We start from the raw sequence: 12692 nt of genomic DNA, 5'->3' as shown, positions 1-12692 counted from the left end.
GATTTCACCAACCCTTGCCTTAAATCCAGGAGGCCTCCAAGGCTTCTCTTGAAAATGGGTCCCATTAGAAGTTATGATTTATTAAAGCTTTACATGGGACTCATTTTCAGCATGCAATTCCACCATACCCCTTTCCCCCTTCTCCCCCAAATAAGCCCCTCCAACCTCCAAAGTGATGAGCTATAAGAGCTCAGGTAAACTTAAAAGCTTCAGTTATACAACCCAGACACCCTGCTCCCTAAAGATCTTCAAGCATTATTTTCCCTAACAAGTGCTTTTATTAGCACCATTTTTCAAAAGGAAAAGGCAAGTATGACAATCAATACAGACAGGTCTAGAAAGGAGAGGCAAGGAGAGAAGGGAAAAAGGAAGAAACTCTTCCTGGATGTTTGCTCACTAGAGTCATCCAGGTTATGAAGGAAGCAGAAGTCTGCTAACATATGGAAAGGCAGACTCCCCCACAGAGCCCCACCATGAGCCTTGCACTAAGGTTGGAAGATCTCAGACTATTTTCACCCATAGGGGGAAAAAAGTCTCCAAAGTCAGGGCCATGTGCCACGTTATGTCACATCAAACTTATTCAGGGTATATCCACACTATCACCCTCACGAACACATCCCTTGCTCATCTATACTAATGCAAGTTGCAGCCCCCATGCTGAAGAATTTGAGAGTTATGAGCTGCCATTCCCATAGCTATGTTCTTGCATGTTGGTGGTCCAGCAGAGCCTGCCATTGCCATGAAGACCCAGGCATTCCCAGTTGTCAACAATTGTTCTGTAATTTAGAACCTGCCCTTGTCCAGTTTGGCAATTGGACTTTATGGAAATCAGATTCCTGTCTGTAATTAAGGGAGGTAACTTAGCACACACGTTAATTCCATTTAATCAGAATGGACTTTTTGGAAGAAATGAGGTTTAAGAATGACTTAGAAATGCTCAGTATTTGCATACTTGTATTTTGATCAATTTTTTCAGGGAAGAAGGAAAGAAAGAAAGAAGAAAGGAAGAGAAGAAGGGAAAGAAGGACAAAGAAAACAAGCATTCATTAAGTATCTAATATATCTCAGGCACTGTACTAAGCATTTTACAAATTCATTTTATTTGATCCTCACGACAATCCTGGGAGATAGGTGCTATTATTATCATCATTTTACATTTGAGGAAACTGAGGCAAACAGAAGTTTAAGTGACTTTTCTAGGGTCTCACATATATCATGATGATCAAACATGATGTTGACCAATAAATATCGATGAATAACAAAATGATCATAGATCACATGCAAAGAGATTTATAGTTACAAAGCACATAGTTTGCATTAGTCATTTGAGCCTCACAACAACTCTGTGAGGTATTATTATCTATATTTTTCATATTGAGGAGCTAGGGTTCAGAGATATTAAGGATTTGGTCCAAGGTTATATCTTGGGAAGTGATAGAGTGAGAACTTGACCCCAAGGCTTCAGATTCTAAGTCCTTTGGTCCTTCTACTATACCATGTTGCCTCTATCAGTGTTTAAGGGAGGTAAGTGCTATTATTAATTTCATTTTACAGATGAGGAAACTGAGGCTGAGAGGAGTTAAGTGACATGATGATGGTTATACAGCTAGCAAGTATTTGGGGAAGGATTTGAATTCAGTTCTTGATTCCAAGTCCAGCACTCTATCCACCGAGGTAGTGTGGCATAGTATATAGAGTGCTGGACTGGAGTCAAAAGATCTATCTTATGATATTTACTAGCTATCATCTAGTTACAACCATCAGCAAGTCAGTTGAATCTCTAAAATTATAAATTACAAACCAATTACTATCTGTATTGGTGACAAAATCACAGATTCTTGACTTATTTATGTAATACTTCCACAAGTATTATTTTACTTTCAGCAAATAGAATCATTCACACATTTTCAGATGGGTTACCTAACCCTTCAGAACAGCTCTTGAAAATTCTAAAAGAGCCCACTGGGGCAAATAATTAAGAGAACAATTATGATATTTCCTCTTCAGAGGGAAGAAGGGGGGAGGTGGGGATAGGTAAGTGGGTAGAGAATAGAATCACAGATTTAGAGATGGAAGGGATTTTAGAGAACACTGAGTCCAATTCCTTCATTTTATAGAGAAAGAAATTGAGTCACAGAGAGGTTAAATGACTTGCCCACAAGTGTCTGAGATGGGATTTGAATCCAGCACTTCCTGATTCTAAGTCAAAAACTCTCAGGAAGGAGAGCATATGGAATTATAATTATTTAATTGTCTGTCATGTAGAATCAAAGTAAAACTCAAGTCCAAGACATTTAAAAAATTCCACATCTTAATACTCCAAATTAAAGCCTCTCTTTCCACCAGCTGGTCCTTTATCCTAGGCACCCTTAGAATCATCACTTATATAGAATCCAGCTTTAGAAAGAATTCAGTCTCACAAAGAAAGTCAATGATTAAGTGCCTGCTACGTACAAGGTGCTGACTGAGCCAGGGCACTGAGGTGCTGTCCTAGGTGCTGAGGTTCAGAGGAAGAAGCAAATTCTGTCCCTATCTACAATTTTCATCATCTTTCCAATTTTGGAAAATGTGCACCTGGATCCTGTGTTCCTGTTGCAGAGCAAGCAGAGAATGAGGACAGATTACAAGGGCAATCAAGCCCTCCTCCCCTCTCTCTTTCCCTTCAGAGCGAATCCCTTAGAAAGCAGATATATTTTTGCCCCTTTCCAAGACCAATAAGGTTCTCAATGCATCACTTTTTGTGTATATACCTCTCTTTTGGCAAAGGGGAATTTCCCCCCACTAACTCCTTGCCTTGAGGAGGAGAGGCATTTAAGCAAAGGAACTTGATGCCAGCAGGAACCAGAATTCTGAATGCATAGTGAGAGGAAAAGAGGCTCTCTTCACTACTTCTCTACCTTATCTATGATAATGACTCTGCCAAGATACCATCAGAGGAGCTTGGAACACATTATGGGCAGCTATCAAGGTTTTTTTGGAGGGGTAAGGGGCAGGAAAAGAAAAGGAATCACCAAAAGCAATTGAAGAATGTGAACCTGGAGATATACTCCAGGTGACGAAGGAATCATAAATCCTGAATTCATTTGTAAATCTGCTCCTAAAGCACCTTGTTAATCTGGGTAAGTCTACTTCACTCTAGGCCTTAACATATTCTTCTGTAAAATGGACACAACACTCATTATTAGCTGATATTTATAACGTACTGGTAAGGACTTGGATGGTGGTGATGAAATCAAGAGATGATACCCAAGCTTTGAAGGAAATCAAGAATTCTACAACCACATATGTAACAGGATGTCACTTTGACAGTCATTCAATGCTCTCTCACCCAATTGACAAGTGATACATAAAAGAACAAATTACAGATTCTTAGAATTGGAAGAGGCTTTAAAGGTCATCTAGTCAAGTCTCTTACTCAATGCAGAAATTCTCCCATATAGCAGCTCTTTTTGTGGTAGCCAAGAACTGGAGATCAAGGGAATGCCCATCAATTGGAGAATGGCTGAACAAGTTGTGGTATATTAATGTAATGGAATAGTATTGTGCTATAAGAAATGATGAACAGTCAGCCTTCAGAAAAACCTGAAAGACTTATATGAACTGATGCTGAGTAAAATGAGTGGAACCAAGAGAACATTGCACATAGTAACTGTCACAGTGTGCAAGGACTCTTTCTGAGTCCCTTCTGAGGACTCTTTTCTGTGCTCTTTCATAGCAATGCAAGGTCCTAAAACATTTTCAACGGACTTTTGATGCAAAATGTCATTCACATCCAGAGAAAGAACTATAGAATCTGAACTTAAAATGAAGCAGACTATTTTCTTTTTTATTTTGTTTTGTTTTGGTTTGGTTTTTCTCATGGTTTCTCCCCATTCATTTTAATTCTTCCATGCAACATGACTAATGTGAAAATGTGTATAATGAGAATGTATGTGTAGAACCCACATAAGATTTCATGCCGTCTTGGAGAAGGAAGGGGAGAAAATTTAAAACATATGGCAGTGATTGTTGAAAACTGAAAACCAATAAATTGATTTTTAAAAATTCCCCCATAACATCCTTAGCATATGGTCATCCACTCTCTATCTGAACGCAGCCAATGGAGCTGGAGGACAGAGCCAGAGGGGAAGATCACATATGCCAATTGTCCTCTAGATATATGGACAGATTCATTTGCATTGATCCTACATATTTAAATAACAAGAAAACAATCATTGAAGGAAGATGGATCCTATAGGTCTCTCCTGTTGAGAATCATATAACTACAATGATCCAAGCAGTTGTACTTACAGTAATGTGCATATTGAGAAAATATAAAATGAACCCCAAAGAGTGTAATCGTGATTTGCAATACAAACAGTTCTCATTATGCAAATTCAACTTTACATAAAGAATTCTGAAAGCTACATTCCAAAAAACCACCTACATTAACTTTACTATATAGTACTGGGTTCTCTCTCTCTCTCTCTCTCTCTCTCTCTTTCTCTCTCTTTCTTGCCCCCTCCTCCTTTTGGTACTCAGCTTGTGGACCTTCCTCCTTTCCATCAAAAAACAAAAACAAAAAACCAACAAGCCTCCAAGTGAAAGCAAAACAGAGGGTCTGAGAAACCACTACCACCCTGCCCAATCAGGGACTTGGCTTAAGACCTGCAGGGCTGAGAGACACCTTTGCCCTCTTTCCCGTCATTCCCACTCCTCACCCCTGTCCAATTCCAACTGTCTACCTTGCCTTTCTTAGTGCTTGGGTACCTCAGATCTGTCACTAACCCCAAGTATTCCTTCTGCTCTTACTTCTCTGTCCTTGGTCTCTATGTGTCCTTAAACTGTGTGCCTCCCCCTCCCTCCATATGCCAGTGGACCCCTTCTTGCCTCTCTCCCTTGCTTCTTTCCTTCCCCAAGTCTCTAGGCATATTTGCGTTACATAAAAATCACTTTATGAAGAGGTGGAGAAATCTGCCGCACTTATATAAAGTGAGAACTGTCTTTTAGGAACAATTTAGCTCAAACAAGAAGATGACACTCTGGGCCTCCTACAGTTCCTGTCATAAATCAATAAGGTTGAATATAGTAGACATGATACTCAAACCAAAACAAAACAGAAGAAGTATTCTTGAAATCATCAAACCATTCATCAACAAGCATTTATTGAATATCATGTGCCAGATACTTTGTAAGGTCCTAGAGAAAGAGGAAAAAACCAGAAGTCCCTGCCCTCAAGGGTCTCAGATTCTGGAGACATGTTAAATTTAGACAAAACACCAAGTGCTGCTTGTTTGTTTGTTTTTGAGGAGGAGACACTAGTAGCTAGGGAATCAGAAGAGGCCCGGTGTAGGTGATACTTTTTCCAGCCTTTGAAGGTTAACCAGCAATTCTACCGTAAGAGAAAAAGGTGATGAAGGAGACATTCTAGTTACAGAAGACAGTGCATTGGCACTACAATGGGCTATAGGAGACAGCAAGAAGGATATTTTCACTAGACCAAAGAGTATGCATATAAGAGAGTAGTAGGGAACTACTGGAGCTTATGGAGGAGGGGAGTGACTGTCAAATCTATGCTTTGGGAACGTCATTTTGTGGAGAATAGATTAGAGAAGGGAAAGACTTGAGGCATGAAAACTAATAAGGGGATTATTACAATAGCCTAGGCAAGAAACTATGAGGGTTTAAACTAGAGTAAGTAGCCAAGTGAGTGGATAGAAGGAGAAAGATGTGAGAAATGATGAGATATGAGATGATAAATTTAAGGCTGGAGGGTACCTTACAGGAAATGTTGTCCAACCCTTAGTGAGGCACATAAAAGTTGGGATTTGCCTAGGATCACATAACTCATGAGTTTCTGAGGTAGTATTTGAACCTCAACCTTCCCAGTTCCAAGTCTGGTACTGGGAAGGTTGGAAATGCCCATGGGAAAGGGTGATGGGATATCAAGAACTCTTGACAGAGTAGTCTTGACTGTCTTCACATTCCTATCTACTATTCATTCCATGCTGCTTCAGAGGCAGGATTAGTTAGACTGGGCCACGGATTTGCATATGTAAGGTGAGGAATAGTCAGGAAACAAAAATGACCCCAAGGCTACAAAGTTGGGTGAATGGAAGGATGGCAATGCACTCAATAGAAATTGGGATGTTCAGTAGAGCCAACTCTTTATAATCATGGAACTTTTTCCAAGTACCCAGAAACCATTCTTTTAATAATGTGTCCTAGAATTTTACTAGGAATAAGAGTAAGCTTGCTTGAAGGATTTACCTTCTCCTTTTTTGAAAATAAGGGCCCGTAGCATTTGCACATCTCCATTTTTAAGTGCCAGTTATCCAGAGATCACTCACAATAACTCAGCACCTATATCTATAAGTTTTTTTTTTTTCCTGTGCCCTCAGATATCCAGGTATTAGGACTTAAACTTAAGAGTGTATGTTTGTTGTTGTTGTTCAGCCAATTTAGTCATATCTGACTCTTTGTGGTTTTCTCTTGGCAAAGATACTGGAGTGATTTGCCATTTCCTTCTCCAACTCTTTTATACAGAGGAGGAAACTGAGGCCAACAAGGTGAAGTGATTTGCCCAAGGTCACACAGCTAGGAAGTGTCCAAGGTTAAATTTGACCTCAGGAAGAAGAGACACCAGGTCCAGAGCTCTACCCCAATGTACCACCTAGCTGTCCCACTAAGAGTATACAGTTTTTATTTTTTTCATTTATCTCTTTCCTATTTCAAACTACTATTAATCATGTTCATTCTACATTCTCCATTTGGCAGAAAAAAAATCTGCTGTTAAGTTGTACTACCTTCTCCCCATTGGCATTATCGTTGTTTTCAGCCAAGCAGCAGCCTTATCCTTTCTTTTCTCTTCCTCTTACCCAAACATAGCCATTTTAAGAGCTCTTTTTGAAAAGATAAAGGAGGAGAAAGCTCTTTTTGTTTTCTTTAGCATTCATCCTAAGCCTCAGCTGACTCTGGGTTTTAAAGTTCCTAACATTATTCTCACAGGACAGTTCACTCTTCCAAATTATCTTCAGATACCTTCCCTTGTCCAATGTTATGTATATATCTTTTTAAAGATTCTAGATGCTCAGACCAGACATGGAGGCACAAGCCTGTAATCCCTGCTGCTGGGAAGGCCAATGGATCACTTGATTGGTGAAGGAAGGAGGGGAAAAGCATTTAATGAGTACCTACTATGTGCCAAGCACTGTGCTAAACATTTGATCCTCACAACCTTGGGAGGAAGGTAATATTATCATTCCCACTATGCAGACTCTATCATATGGTTGAGGAAACTGAGGTAGACAGTAGTGAAGTGAGTCTACTCCCTTTATTCTCCTTCATGCACTCTTTGGTCCAGCCAAAATGTACTTCTTGTTCTCTCTTACATACCATATTTCATTTACTAAGTGTCTAGTGTCAAATTGGGACTCAGGTCTTCCCGACTCCAGGTCCAGGGCCTCTATATATAGTGCTACCTAGCTACTTGAACTTGGAGCTGCAGGAGGGTTAAAGCTTCACTTGGCCATTGTTTGGATGAGAACAGAAATTGTTTCTGTTTTGACCAGAAACCCTAAGGGTCTTCCCTTCCCAGATTGATTTTATTTTTTTTTACCAGGTAAAAGAGGCCATTCTTTCTCTCTTTTTACCTAGCCTTAATCACTGAACGGGCATTGCCTCAGACAAACTGAGACCTTGGAAAGACCTTACCTTAAAAAGGCCAAGGGCCATCTCCAGTCATCCTGATCTATATCTCGCCACTGGACCCAGATGGCTGGGGAGGAGAAAGTGAAGCTGGTGACTTTGCACCAGTCTTCCCTCACTTAAATCCAATTCACTTGCAAATAATGACATCTTCCTGATATCAAAATCTTCCTCAAGAATGAAGGACAAATGGTAAAAGTCCAGCACCTATGGTGAATCCCAGACTAGAGGGCCACCAGGGTACCTAAAGAGGGGCAAACAGGTTCAGGCTGGAAAAACAGAACGAGTTAAAACTTCTGTGCTGATCAATATTGGGATCAGATATGTGAGTAACTGCTGCATTTCTAACCTGAGTGAAATAGGGAAACTCAGTCTTCAAAAAATAGTAATTGTAATAGGCAGTAGGTAGTAGTAGTAGTAGTAGTAGTAGTAGTAGTAGTAGTAGTAGTAGTAGTAGTAGTAACAGTAATGACAGTAGTAGTAGTAGTAGTAATGGCAGTAGTAGTAGTAGTAATGGTGGTAGTAGTAGTAGTAGTAGTAGTAGTAACAGTAATGGCAGCAGTAGTAGTACTGGTAGTGGTGGGGATAGTAATGATGATTTATTATAATGATGATGATGATAAGAAGGAGGAGGAGAAAGAAGAAAAAGAAGGAGAAAAAGAAGGAGGAAATGGAGAAGGAAAAGTTATTGCTGTTATCACTGTTGCTCTTCCTGCTACAGTCTTGTTACTCTTTATGAAGTCATACCTTTAGTTCCTCACTTGTTACAGATGTGTGTATAAAAGGAATTTCAACCATGAAAGTATTCCATCTCCTTGAACCACCTTTCCATTATAGTCTTACATAAAAGATTCCACTTATCCTTTCTCTAAATTCTTAAAATCCACTCGCCAAAAATTTATTATGCACAGTAGAATATTCCAAACTTATCAGGATTTCAAAGATGGCATAGTAATTTTAAGCCAAGAATTTCCTTTCCTTTAGCACCAGAGCTATTATTAGTCTGGTGATCCTATCATAAAAGGAAATGTGAATTGTATGATGACAGAATGATCTTTATGAACCCATAATGGCTCCTCGTGATCACCATTTCCATTTCTAAGTCCCCATAAACCATTTGTTTAATAACCTCTGTAGACTGAGAAAGCTAGGCCCAAAGCCATTTCCACAAGAACAAGAAATTCCTCAGAATAGCAGAAATATTAACAATGATCCACAAGGTGTCTATGCCCAACAGGGATATTATAGATTGTTACCAAAAGTCAGGCACATCAAAAAGTTGGGAAAATTTTTGGCCATTTCTAAGCACAGACTTAAGTCCTTAGAATTTTTCAGTTATACTTCTAGACTTGGTTGTAAAGCTCCTGGTTTTCCCAAGAGTAAATTATACTTTAGGAGTCACAATTCAATAATGTATAAATTGGCCAAATCTTATTAAATCATTGTTGTGGTTTCAATGCTTTTCTGGATGTTGCATAACTTAGATGTTAGCAACATTCAGGAAGTAATTTACATTCCCTTGGGAGGGGGCAGAATGTGGAGGATTCAAGGCTCATGTTCCACATAAATGGAGTTTTACTCTCTCCTCTACCCCAGCCATCTGAGATCTGCCAACTCTGGCACGTGTTGGTACGTTTCCCCCTCCAAGGTGTTCCAAGGCTTCGTAACAACTTGAAATTATTTTTCCACCCACTATTCAAGGGTTGGGGAAATACTGACTGTAGTCCCTCATTCCTAGTCTAAAAGCATTTTATAAAACTTCTTGGTTGGGATAGAGTTTAACAGCAGTGAATAATTCACTCATTCATGCATCCTCCCATCCATCCAACAAATAACCATTGACTGTCTTATTATGCAAGGCACTTGCCTGTCAGGTGCTAGAGTACAGAAGGGGAGATAAGAATAATAGTTCCTGTCCTCATGGAGTTTCTAATCTAGTAAAGGAGATAAGTAAAAAATATTCACTCAAGATAGAATACAAAGATAGCATGAGGAGAACAGCAAGTAATCAAGTTTAATTGGTGCAAAGTATTCATGGAGGGAAGTGTTGGGGGTGGAAACTCAATTCCATGTGGACAGTCTCGGGCGGGTAAAGGTGGGAACTTCTAAATCTTAGAGTTCTCATGAGGCCCCCCAGGAAACAGCAGGGAATCGAGGAGTGAGACCGAGCTATCTCGTGTATTTCCACCTCTTCCCGTGAGAACGTGATGGGAGAGAGCATCCCCGCCCTCGAGACTGGTCCGGATCTGGGCACACCTATTGTTATCTAACAGGCACGGTATTCAGGTGCAAACTATGCGGCAGGAGAGCTTAATTAGGGTCAGGAAAGCCTGAAGGCGCTCTTAGCACGGGAGGTGCCCTTACAGGACAGAAGGCGCCTCTTCCCTTTTCCTCTCTTCGCTCTCCCTTCCCCCTCTCTCCCCACTTCCACTTCTGCTTCCAATCTCTTACTGTAAGATCTTTGCCTCCTTGGGAGACTTCTCTCTCCCTCCTAAGGAAGAGTTCCCCCTGCACATGTAACCAGGACCCTGAATAAAGCGTAACCCTTGTTCTACTCCGGAAAGTCTCTTCTCTCATATGTTTACCCGGTTTGGCCAACCGAAGACCTGGGATAGGTAAGGTAAGACTCGGGTAGCCCTCAGGCCTCTAGGCCTGGCAGGGAAGCAGTAGGAGATAGGGTTAAAGTCAAATTATGGAGAGCCTGAAATACGAGGCATATGAGCATAAGTTTTACTTGGTAGGTAATGGGAGAACCATTGAAATTTTGAGCAGGGAAATGACTTGATCATATCTGTGCTTTAATAAGATTACTCTGGAAGTAGCCTGTAATGTGGATTCAATGTGATAAAGATTAAAGACAAACGGAAGAGTTAAGAATAGTCCAGATAAGTGATGAGGGCCTGAACTAGGCTGGCAATAGTAGCTGGAAAGGAGAGAATGGTACATACATGAATACAGAAAGAGAAACAATAGGTCTCATCAACTAACTGAATGTGAAGGGGAGGGGTGAGGAGGAGAATTAAAGATGAATCCAAGGTTGTAGGCCTGGGTGCCTTAGGGAATGGTGGTGGCATTGACAGAAGTAACTAAGAGAAAAAACAGTGAAGTGGAAAGCAAGGTCATCTGCAAAGAATGATAGTAGTGAGGGGAGAGGGGATTATGATTGTGAAGAACAAGGGGACATTTACACAAGCTGCTGTGGGAAGTGGTAGATGGATAGTGTGATATATGAAAGTGACACAGATGCAAAAAAATGATTGGGATCAAATAGTATGAATTTATAATTAAGTTCATTTCCCTAAATTTCAGACTATCTCTAGCAAGCTAGGATATTTAAACATTTAGAAACATTTTCCCAGAACTCAAGAAAAGACACAGCTGAGAATACAGTTTGGAAGTAACCAGCATAGAGGCATAAGATAACAGATTTAGAGTTGGAAAGGACTTTAGAGGCATCTAGTCCAACTTTTTTATATTAAAGGTCAAGAGACAGAGACCAAGAAAGTGATTTGCCCAGGGTCACATAGCTAGCAAGTGTCAGAGATGGAATTTGAATCCCCCAGTCTTCCTGAGGTAAAGTCCAGAAAATGGTTGAAATTACCATGGGAAAGTATACATACAGAAAGAGGAGAAAAGATGGCTGGGAACAGAACCATGAGGAGTACCAAAAATTAGGGAGTCAGAAAAGAAAAAAGGTAGGAGAAGAACAGAAGTTACAAGAAGTAGATGATCAACAGGGTCAAATCCAAAAACTAAAGAAAATGAGGTTAGATGGTCCAGTGGATAGAGCACTACCCTGGAGTCTTTCTGAGTTCAAATCCAATCTCAGATACTTACTAGCTGTGTGATCCTGAGCGAGTCATTTTACCCTGTTTGCCTCCGTTTTCTCATTTGTAAAATGAGCTGGAGAAGGAAATGGCAAACCACTCCATTCTCTTGGCCAAGAAAACCCCAGCTGGAGTCACAAAGAGTCAAACAAAACTGAACAACAACAATTAAAAAAAAAAGAAAATGAGAACTGAAAAAGAATAGTTTGGATAGAACGGTGGATGCAGATTGTAAGAGGTTGAGGAATAACTGGGTAATGAGGCAGTAGGGGCAAAGTGCAGATGATTCTTTAATAATATTTGACAGAAGAGGAAATGAGAGATGGAATAGTAACTTGAAGGAATAAAAGAGAAAATATTAGAACATTTTTGTGGGTAAAAGGAAAGAAATTAGTAGAAAGGGAGAGAATGAAGATTCAAAGAGTTAAAGTATAATTCTTTGAGGTAATTGTCCAGGAGAAGCGAATAATAACCTATTGTTAGAAATTCAACCACCATGACGATGGCAACAACAGCCATAATAATAACTCACATTTAGGTAATCAAAGCGTTTTATTTACATTATCTTATTAGATCCTTACAGTGCTATTAATATTCCTATAGGTTGAGTGACTTGCCCAGCGTCACAAAGCTAGTAAGTGTAGGGGGCAAGATTGGAACCCAGTAATTCCTGAGTCCAAATCTGGCACTCAGTTACACTTTGTATAAGAGAACACAAATGAGCTTTAGGAAAGAAAAGAATCATTGTTTCATTTGAGATGGAAAAGAATCAAAAAAGAAAGTGAGAGGCATTTAGTGGTAGAGAGAAGTTAAGGCTGCTCATGTCTGATAACCCCAAATGTCTTAGTAAAATATGAAAAATGTCCATTTGCAGAGAATTAGGGAGGTGAGAGTGGAGCAGGGGATTTGAGGAAAATGGGAAAAAAAAGTTTGGAACAGCTGCTATGGGAAATGTTACGATGCCTCTGCACAAAGACGGAAGGTTCACACATCACCCTATTATCAATCACACACATACACATACCTTAATATGAATTAATGAGGCACTTTCCCCAATTTGATATGAATGAGTTTATAGATATTTCCTTCCCAGGCAGCTAAATGAAAACAAATACTGAGAGAAAGGGAGTTTTGATAGAGAGAGGAAAGGGATAATAAAAATACAAGAGAAACAACTGG

The 12692-nt window shown here is 39.9% G+C and overlaps 1 protein-coding gene across 8 annotated transcripts in view; it reads right to left on the bottom strand.

Moving 5' to 3' along the window:
• The window catches only part of DPF3 (double PHD fingers 3), a 412206-nt gene that overhangs the window by 117545 nt on the left and 281969 nt on the right, over window positions 1-12692 (bottom strand). The window lies entirely within an intron of this gene.

The sequence above is a fragment of the Notamacropus eugenii genome, chromosome 1 (genome assembly GCF_028372415.1).
Source record: "Notamacropus eugenii isolate mMacEug1 chromosome 1, mMacEug1.pri_v2, whole genome shotgun sequence".
NCBI lineage: Eukaryota > Metazoa > Chordata > Mammalia > Diprotodontia > Macropodidae > Notamacropus > Notamacropus eugenii.
This window is presented reverse-complemented; position numbering and strand designations above follow the sequence as displayed.